We start from the raw sequence: 10000 nt of genomic DNA, 5'->3' as shown, positions 1-10000 counted from the left end.
TTTACCATAATATAGCTCGCTTGTATTTTATCAGTGAATACTTGCTCAAAAATTCTTAACTAGACTGAAAAACTTTTTATTTGGCATTATAATCATGTTTATCTCATACTAGTAAGATCTATAGATAATTTGGTCTATATTTTGTTAATGTTCCCTTAAAAGCTTCCTCCACTACCATCCTAATCATTAATCTCATTTCCATTAGTACTATATTTACCTTTTACCCTCATTCTTGTTGATGTCACCAATGCTGTATTCCTTAATCAGCCGAATAAGTGTTTCTGTTTCAAAAATCTAACCACAAGTGTATAATGTAGGAACACTTAGTTTTTGAAAAATTTAGCTGCAAACATAAAAGGCCTCCGTAGTCTCCCTAATGTCATCAGTTCCGTGAGTATCCATGCAGTCTCTCTCTCTCTCTCTCTCTCTCTCTCTCTCTCTCTCTCCATGGTCGACGACTCTTTGTGGGAGCTGGCTGTCGAATAAGCCAAGGAAGATTGTCTTGTACTCTGGGCGTGCCCCCATCCTCCGGGATATTTGGCAAATCTAGTTGCTCCAAATGGTTATTCGGGGTTTTCAGTAGGCCTTTTGATGGCTCTAGGATGTTTTCCCAACCAGGTGCGACAAGAGCATTTAGACTTTTCCTCGTATCTGTTTTTTTTTTTTCCGTCAAAGAAAACTATTGAGGTGGCTACGTATTTGTCTGGCCGCCCTCAGATCTTAAAAACTATTGAAATGGCTAATTTGTCTGTCCGTCCGCACTTTTTCTGTCCGCCATCAGACCTTGAAAACTACGGAGGCTAGAGGGCTGCAAATTGGTTTGTTGATCATCCACCCTCCAATCATTAAAAATCAAATTGCAGCCCTCTAACCTCAGTAGTTTTTATTTTATTGAAAGTTAAATTTTAGCCTTGAGCGTGCATCTGACACCGCTATAGGTGCTAAGAACGCAGGGCACCATCGAACTGTGAAGAGTTTCATGTAGCATTGTAGGCTGTGCAGAAAACTTGATTGCGCCTAAGAAATCCGTGCATTTTTACTTATATATATATATATATATATATATATATATATATATATATATATATATATATATATATGCATATAGATACGAGGTTGGCTCCCTTAGAGTGGATGATTTGAGTCAAAAACTTTTGTGATTATGTAGTAACACTGATAGGCCCATTATATTATTGGTTCAGCGGTCTCTTGGTATGTTATTTGCCTTGTTTCTGTCAATAAATTTCTTTAATAATATTACCGTGCTAATGTTATTACTGCTGCTGTTGCTGCTCAATTCAATATAATTAATAATAATAATAATAATAATAATAATAAAATAATAATAATAATAATAATAATAAAATAATGTGGCGCCGTGGAGGAGTGGGTTAGGTCGTCAATAGACTTAAGTCAAGTTAAGCAACATTGGGGCTGGTCAGTCGTTGGATGGGTGACCGCTCTCATCGGCGTTGATTCCTTGGGAAAGGATCTTTACCATAATTTCCTCAGTCTACTCAGCTGTAAATGAGTACCTATCCTGATGGGGTAGGGTCCAGCTATGGGTTAATAGCAAACTCAGCAATGATGGAAAGAAATGAAAGATTAAACGACAACGACGTAAATGGAACCTCTGGCAACAGAGGAGCTTCGTCCGGCAACCAGGTATTCAAAACCCAATTGAAGGGGAAGACGGTCAGGTACTTGGAGGTCGTCATCCAGCAACTGATCACCACAACGACAATAATCAACAGCCTGAGATTGGAGCTACAGAGGCAAAAAGGAAGAAATGGACAAGAGAAGAAAATAAGGAAATATGGAGATGCTACATCAGAAGCAACCGACGGAGAGAGGATATAGAAGAAGATTGGTCAACATCTGGAATGAGAGGAATAACACCCCCCAAACAGAGCAGAGGCTGGCAGACCAAGTAAGGAACATAAAGAAAAAGAACTGGCTCTCCCCAACAGAAAGAGAAGAACTGGAAAGGGAAATGTTCACACGACAACGAATTACACGAAGACGAACTGAGAGACGATGCCACAGAAGACGACAGGGAGGATGAGGTATCAAACAACGACACACGAAGAAACACCGACGAAGTAACAGAGAGGACGGAATGGGTAGAAAAGATTAGACAATGGATGGAGCCAGATACAGAGAGAACAAAGATCCCCTCCATGAAAGCCTACAACACCAAGAAATTAAGGGAGAAAACAAGTGAGGTCAATGAAATAATGGGCATAATACACACCACCAGTATCACAGAAACAAATAACTTGACATATGCAGGAGCAAGATTAGTAGCAGAACTGATGGGAATTCGAACACCAACACCACCAGCACAACCAAACCCAACAGAAACCAAAACAGCAACCTCCTTGGAAAAGGCGCCTGGAAAAGCAAATCATGGTGATGAGATCTGACTTGAGTAAACTGAAAGAGATGGCAGAAAAAAGGCTAAGAAGCAAGAAAACAAGGGAGGAACTCAACGAGAAATACAAAGTACAAGAGAGGGGACTAAACAACACAATAGAAGATGTAAAACAGAGGCTTAAGGTCAAAGCACATAAGATCCAACGGTACATGAACAGGAATAAGGGTTACCAACAGAACAAACTATTCGGAACCAACCAGAAAAGACTATACAGCCAACTAAGAGGGGAAGACAACCACCCAGAAATTCCTGAAGCCGAACCAAGTAAGAGACTCTGGGAAAACATATGGAGCAATCCGGTATCACACAACAAACATGCAACATGGCTCCAGGAAGTCAAGGAAGAAGAAACAGGGAGAATAAAACAAAGGATTCCACCAGACATCACGACAGACACAGTCAGACACCAACTAAAGAAAATGCCAAACTGGAAAGCCCCAGGCCCCATCCCGATGAAGTCCATGGATACTGGCTCAAAAACTTCAAGGCCCTACACCCACGAATAGCAGAACAACTCCAGCATTGTATCTCAAATCACCAAGCACCCAAATGGATGACCACAGGAAGAAAAGAACATCCTTAGTACAAAAAGACAAGAGTAGGGGAAATATAGCCAGTAACTACAGGCCTATCACCTGCCTACCAATAATGTGGAAGTTACTAACAGGTATCATCAGTGAAAGGCTATACAACTACCTAGAGGAGACAAACACCATCCCCCACCAACAGAAAGGCTGCAGAAGGAAGTGTAGGGGCACAAAAGATCAGCTCCTGATAGACAAAATGGTAATGAAGAACAGTAGGAGAAGGAAAACCAACCTAAGCATGGCATGGATAGACTATAAGAAAGCCTTCGACATGATACCACACACATGGCTAATAGAATGCCTGAAAATATATGGGGCAGAGGAAAATACCATCAGCTTCCTCAAAAATACAATGCGCAACTGGAATACAATACTTACAAGCTCTGGAATAAGACTAGCAGAGGTTAATATCAGGAGAGGGATCTTCCAGGGCGACTCACTGTCCCCACTACTCTTCGTAGTAGCCATGATTCCCATGACAAAAGTACTACAGAAGATGGATGCCGGGTACCAACTCAAGAAAAGAGGCAACAGAATCAACCATCTGATGTTCATGGACGACATCAAGCTGTATGGTAAGAGCATCAAGGAAATAGATACCCTAATCCAGACTGTAAGGATTGTATCTAGGGACATCAGGATGGAGTTTGGAATAGAAAAATGCGCCTTAGTCAACATACAAAAAGGCAAAGTAACGAGAACTGAAGGGATAAAGCTACCAGATGGGAGCAACATCAAACACATAGATGAGACAGGATACAAATACCTGGGAATAATGGAAGGAGGAGATTATAAAACACCAAGAGATGAAGGACACGATCAGGAAAGAATATATGCAGAGACTCCGCAAGGCGATACTCAAGTCAAAACTCAACGCCGGAAATACGATAAAAGCCATAAACACATGGGCAGTGCCAGTAATCAGATACAGCGCAGGAATAGTGGAATGGACGAAGGCAGAACTCCGCAGCATAGATCAGAAACCAGGAAACATATGACAATACACAAAGCACTACACCAAGAGCAAATACGGACAGACTATACATAACACGAAAGGAAGGAGGGAGAGACTACTCAGTATAGAGGACTGCGTCAACATCGAAAACAGAGCACTGGGGCAATATCTGAAAACCAGTGAAGACGAGTGGCTAAAGAGTGCATGGGAAGAAGGACTAATAAAAGCAGACGAAGACCCAGAAATATACAGAGACAGGAGAAAGACAGAAAGAACAGAGGACTGGCACAACAAACCAATGCACGGACAATACATGAGACAGACTAAAGAACTAGCCAGCGATGACAATTGGCAATGGCTACAGAGGGGAGAGCTAAAGAAGGAAACTGAAGGAATGATAACAGCGGCACAAGATCAGGCCCTAAGAACCAGATATGTTCAAAGTACGATAGACGGAAATAACATCTCTCCCATATGTAGGAAGTGCAATACGAAAAGTGAAACCATAAACCACATAGCAAGTGAATGCCCGGCACTTGCACAGAACCAGTACAAAAAGAGGCATGATTCAGTAGCAAAAGCCCTCCACTGGAGCCTGTGCAAGAAACATCAGCTACCTTGCAGTAATAAGTGGTACGAGCACCAACCTGAAGGAGTGATAGAAAAACGATCACGCAAAGATCCTCTGGGACTATGGTATCAGAACGGATAGGGTGATACGTGCAAACAGACCAGACGTGACGTTGATTGACAAGGTCAAGAAGAAAGTATCACTCATTGATGTCGCAATACCATGGGACACCAGAGTTGAAGAGAAAGAGAGGGAAAAATTGGATAAGTATCAAGATCTGAAAATAGAAATAAGAAGGATATGGGATATGCCAGTGGAAATCGTACCCATAATCATAGGAGCACTAGGCACGATCCCAAGATCCCTGAAAAGGAATCTAGAAAAACTAGAGGCTTGAAGTAGCTCGGGCCTCATGCAGAAGAGTGTGATCCTAGAAACGGCACACATAGCTTAAGAAAAGAGTTGATGGACTCCTAAGGAGGCAGGGATGCAACCCGGAACCCCACACTATAAATACCACCCAGTCGAATTGGAGGACTGTGATAGAGCAAAAAAAAAAAAAAAAAAAAAAATAATAATAATAATAATAATGCCATTCTCTCATCATTTATACTGGTCCGTTAGTATAGTGGTTAGTGTGTGGTATGCCACTCTGATACCGGTTCGCGTCTCCCCCAGGCAGATGAAAAGTCACTGGCTCTGTATCATGACCAGTTACTGCTGCAGTGTTGGGGGGGTCTTGCGGTGGGAGGTTGGAACCGACATTCTTTGGAGGCTTAGAATTTCACGTCAGTGGCCCCTTTGGTGTGCTTGTCCCCTGTGGATAGGATTCATCTACTGAAATTATATATTAATGATAATAATAATAGTGGAGTTAGTCTGGTGACGTACTAATAGTTTAGCACTATTATTGACAAGTACTATTTCAGATGGTATTGTTGTTATTATTGTAACGTGAGCGGCAGTTTCAAAACTGAACTCGTAAAACGTTGCTTCTGAGAAAGGAGTTATCAAATCCAATCGACGCTGTAACTCTTGTCTTGAAATACGAGAACTGCAGAGCCTCCGATGCGATCACGTTCCTAGTGGTATTGTTTTGAGCAGAGCGCTTGTAGTGCGTTCCTGACGAGAGAGAGAGAGAGATAGAGAGAGAGAGAGAGAGAGAGAGAGAGAATAGAAAATATTACTGTGTTTCTGTGAGGGATGCAGCAAAGCTTTATTCGTGTCTGACAAAAGACAAATCTCTAAACGTAATAAGAGTTTAAACTCACGGGGGTCATAAATCTCTCTCTCTCTCTCTCTCTCTCTCTCTCTCTCTCTCTCTCTCTCTCTCCTCAAAAGAGCACTTGAACTGCAGCTTCTCTTTAATGATACTTTACAAACAGCATCTAACTGTATAGCCTCACATAATTGGGGGAGGGAGAACTGTGGAAACAAATTACCTCGCCCCTATAGGCCTAGGATGGCCAGGTCTCATTATTTCGACCTTGAGCGAAACGCGAGAATCCAGGGGCTGATTTTGTTTCGTCTCCTAACCGCCCTCCTGCACGTCGCCAACGACTGTCATGACGCCAGATAACTTATCATTCATTTATCCATTTATCGACGCCGAGGTTACAGAGGAGTCACTCCAGTTCCATTCAGATCAGGCAGGAGGGAGCGTGAGGAAGGTGTTGTGGGGGGAGGTGGAGGAAGGATAGGAGGATGGGAATGGGTAGGGGACGGGGGGAGGGGTGGTGGGGGAGAAGCAGAGGGGGTTGGGGGGAGGGAGGCGTTATCTCAGTCGAACCCAGCCACGTCTCGTTGGATGTTCCCCCTTAAAGTTGTGGCCGCGAGGGACGAACGCGATGGAGGGAGGAAGAGCGGTGGAGGTAACGGGGTCGGGGGTTTGGTTGGGGGGTGGGTGTTGTCAAGGGGGGCGAGATGTAATGGAGGGGAGGAGGAGGAGGAGGAGGAGCCGTTAACAAGAGCATGAGGAGAAGTGATAACATAAAAGAGACAAAAGCACTGAGGGAGAAAAAGGGGTGAGGGTATATACTATAGAGAGAGAGAGGAAGATGTGCTTTGCTGTGTGAACGAGAAGTGATGTAGACCAACGGTGATGAAATTTCCACAACGACGATAAATAAAAGGGAAAGGGGGAAGCGGGAGAACTAAAATCAGTTGGAGAGCGAGGCAAAGGAAAGGTCTCAGCTCAGGACTTCAATGACCTAAGGTGAGAGGTTGAGGACTATAAAGAACCCTGGTGTGACCCGTTCACAAGATAGGCACGGGGACGGAAAAACGCTCGGCGACAGAACGCTCCATCAAATGCGTTCTGTAGCACGGCTCCATTTTCAAGTTCAGCGTCATGGCTTTCGCACCTTTTTTTTTTTTCTTTTTTACAGGTAAAGGGGTAAACATGGAGCATATGATCGTGGTTCGTACATTTAAAAATGTTGTGTGAGTGACAATGTCGGTACAGCTTGCTTGAGAAGGTCTTTAAATACGAAATTTAGTGTTGTATCTATCTAAACTAGGTCTAGGTGTAGGTCATCTTCTCTTCTCTGCTTCGAAGGTCTTGGTGGAGAGAGAGAGAGAGAGAGAGAGAGAGAGAAATTCATGGGTGCTTACACTGAAATTTACGTTTTGTCGAATATATATTGCATGAAAGTCTGCAGATTTATCCGTGTCAATACGCCTTACAGTATGTACGCGCGCGTAAATTCATGCTTCCACCAAACGATGCCGTCCATTGCTGAAACAGGGGATGGGGACATGGGGTGGTGGGGTGGCCGTCGAGATAGGACATCCAGGAAATGTATGTGGAGTGATGCTGGCATTGGCATTCGTCCATCTGGGCGTGGCAGGCAGGCAGGCAGTCTGTTCTGCTGTTCCATAACTCCTCCATTTGTTCTTCCTGAATCTACAATCAGATTGGGCCTATATATGCTCGCCGCCAGGGTCACTGAACTCGGGCCGCTGGGCGGGGGTGGAGGGGTTGGTGCGGGGGAGGGGGGAGGACCCTCTCCCCCGCGCGTAGTATATCTCGTTTTAGAGGCTCAGGTAGACTTTGCCTCGTTCTTAATTGTGTTCTGCAACTTTTTTTTGCAGATGGCGCTTGTTACCGTAATTGATAGCTTATTAGAGAAAGTGGTCTACGGACATTGCTAGCCGCGTTTCGTTACATTCCCTTCTTAGTACGTACGAAATGAACTCGAAAAATTAAGATACTCTTTTTATCAGATATCGTTCCTCGAATTTAAAAAGTTGACCAAAACTGAGCATATTATTATAGATTATGCCGATATATATATATATCGTGAAGTCAATATACAGGGTGTCCATAAAGTCCCAGTACCATTACATGTTTATTGCTCATAATGTTACTTGGACTTTATGGACACCCTGTGCTTGGTGAGTCCTCTATTCCTTATCTGGCCCCCTTCCCTTCCTTCCGTTACTTCCCTTCCTTTATCATTGATCCACTTCATCCACTTTGGAAAGCACGTAAACGGGAACAGGAAACCCCGTTAAGGGTAACAGAAATAAGACGAGATCTCTCTCTCTCTCTCTCTCTCTCTCTCTCTCTCTCTCTGTCATACGTGTATTGTGAACAATACCTTTCTTTTTGTTGGTTTATCCTGCATCGTTTATAAATACATTTTTTATTCCCTTATTATATACAGGATATTTTGGAATTATGTACAACCAATAATAACTTCAAAGAGAGTGTCCGGTTTAGGTGGCTACAAGAATCATTCTGAAGGTGACACGTGCGCGCGCGCACACGCTCACACATACACAAACACAAAGTCACACACACACTTAGTTTTATTTCCAGTTTCCCAAAATTTGGAATTATTGATAATTATGGCGATTCAGCTCTTTTCATATTTCCTCATTTTCAAAACAAACAGCAGTGAACATCGAGTCATTTAAAAGCTGTTAAATTTGACATCGTTCCAAGATTATTTGCTTATATATAAATATATTCTGGCTGAATATAGAGAATAATGACATATGTTCGATTTTCGGGCATTCCATTGAGGTGTGAGTGATGTGTACTTCTGGTGATAGAAGTTCACTCTCGACGTGATTCGGAAGTCACGTAAAGCTATGGGTCCCGTTGCTGAATAACCACTGGTTCCATGCAACGTAAAAACGCCATACAAACAAACAAACAAACATATGAAACATCTTTGAATTTTAAGTGTTTAAAAATCTTTTATAGTTTTATTGGAGCCCTTTTTAAAGTTTGAAATTTCTATCTATCTATAATAATAAAATACCGAGTGGATCATTTTTGGGCCCCCCTCCCCCCATCCCTGGATGAAGCAAGAGAGACATGACACACCCACCCACCCCAACCCTTGCAAACCGGTTTGTCCGCCCTGGTAGGAGACGGAGTAGGTAGGGGGAGACATCTACCCTCCTCCTACAAAATTGTTTGTCTAGGGCAGTGTTAGGTAGGGGAGACAGCAGCGTCGGGTTCCAGTGAGAGTAGCGCGTCCCAATAAGCTTGTTATCTCAGGTCTCTTGGTTGGGTCCACTTATATATATATATATATATATATATATATATATATATATATATATATATAAAGGTTTTTGCCACGAGGGAAAATTGAAAAGCGAGATAGCCAAGAACTTTCGGTCTAGCACGACCCTTTACTAAGGCCTTAGTAAAGGGTCGTGCTAGTCCGAAAGTTCTTGGCTATCTCGTTTTTCAATTTTCCTTTCGTGGCAAAACCTTTATTTATACATAGCATCACGTTTTATATACTTCGTGATCAAGTTATTCATATATATATATATATATATATATATATATATATATATATATATATATGTGTGTGTGTGTGTGTGTGTGTGTGTGTGTGTGTGTGTGTGTGTGTAAAAATATTATGGTGATTCCAGCAACACTCAGTTGTGTATATAATGAAGAGTCACAACCTCCTCCTCACTTAATCCAAGATGACAAACGACGACTTTCTTAATCATCTCTTCACAGCCGTCCCGAAACCAGGAAAGGGCTGTTCCGTCCTCATCCACTTGCATCCAAGCCTCTCTCTCTCTCTCTCTCTCTTTCTCTCTCTCTCTCTCTCATCTTGGTGCTTCTCTTTCTGCTGCTGCTGCCGCTCAATTTCTGTTTCCAATTCGTATCCACATCAGCTCGCCTTCCACCTAACTTTTGTCTCAAGTTCTTAGTACATAGGAGACTTGGTCCTTCACCCACGCAATCCCACACGACCGCCCCCCCCCCCCCTTCTCCCTCTCTATCCCTTCCTCCCTCCCCCCCCCCCCTTTCCCAGCCTCCCCACAATTCCCTGGCAGCCCCATTAGATCCCTTTTCTCGACTTTCCCTAACACGCAATGGCCACTGACTGTAACCCCGCCTCTCTCTCTCTCTCTCTCTCTCTCTCTCTCTCTCTCTCTCTCTCTCTCTCTCTCTCTCCTCAGCGCCGAAT

The 10000-nt window shown here is 43.1% G+C and overlaps 1 protein-coding gene across 6 annotated transcripts in view; it reads left to right on the top strand.

Moving 5' to 3' along the window:
- The window catches only part of LOC135205460 (acetylcholine receptor subunit beta-like 1), a 270582-nt gene that overhangs the window by 205922 nt on the left and 54660 nt on the right, over positions 1 to 10000 (top strand). The gene's annotated exons all lie outside the window — the stretch shown is intronic.

The sequence above is a fragment of the Macrobrachium nipponense genome, chromosome 24 (genome assembly GCF_015104395.2).
Source record: "Macrobrachium nipponense isolate FS-2020 chromosome 24, ASM1510439v2, whole genome shotgun sequence".
NCBI lineage: Eukaryota > Metazoa > Arthropoda > Malacostraca > Decapoda > Palaemonidae > Macrobrachium > Macrobrachium nipponense.
The sequence above is the reverse complement of the archived record's forward strand: the minus strand, read 5'-3'. Positions and strand labels throughout refer to the sequence as shown.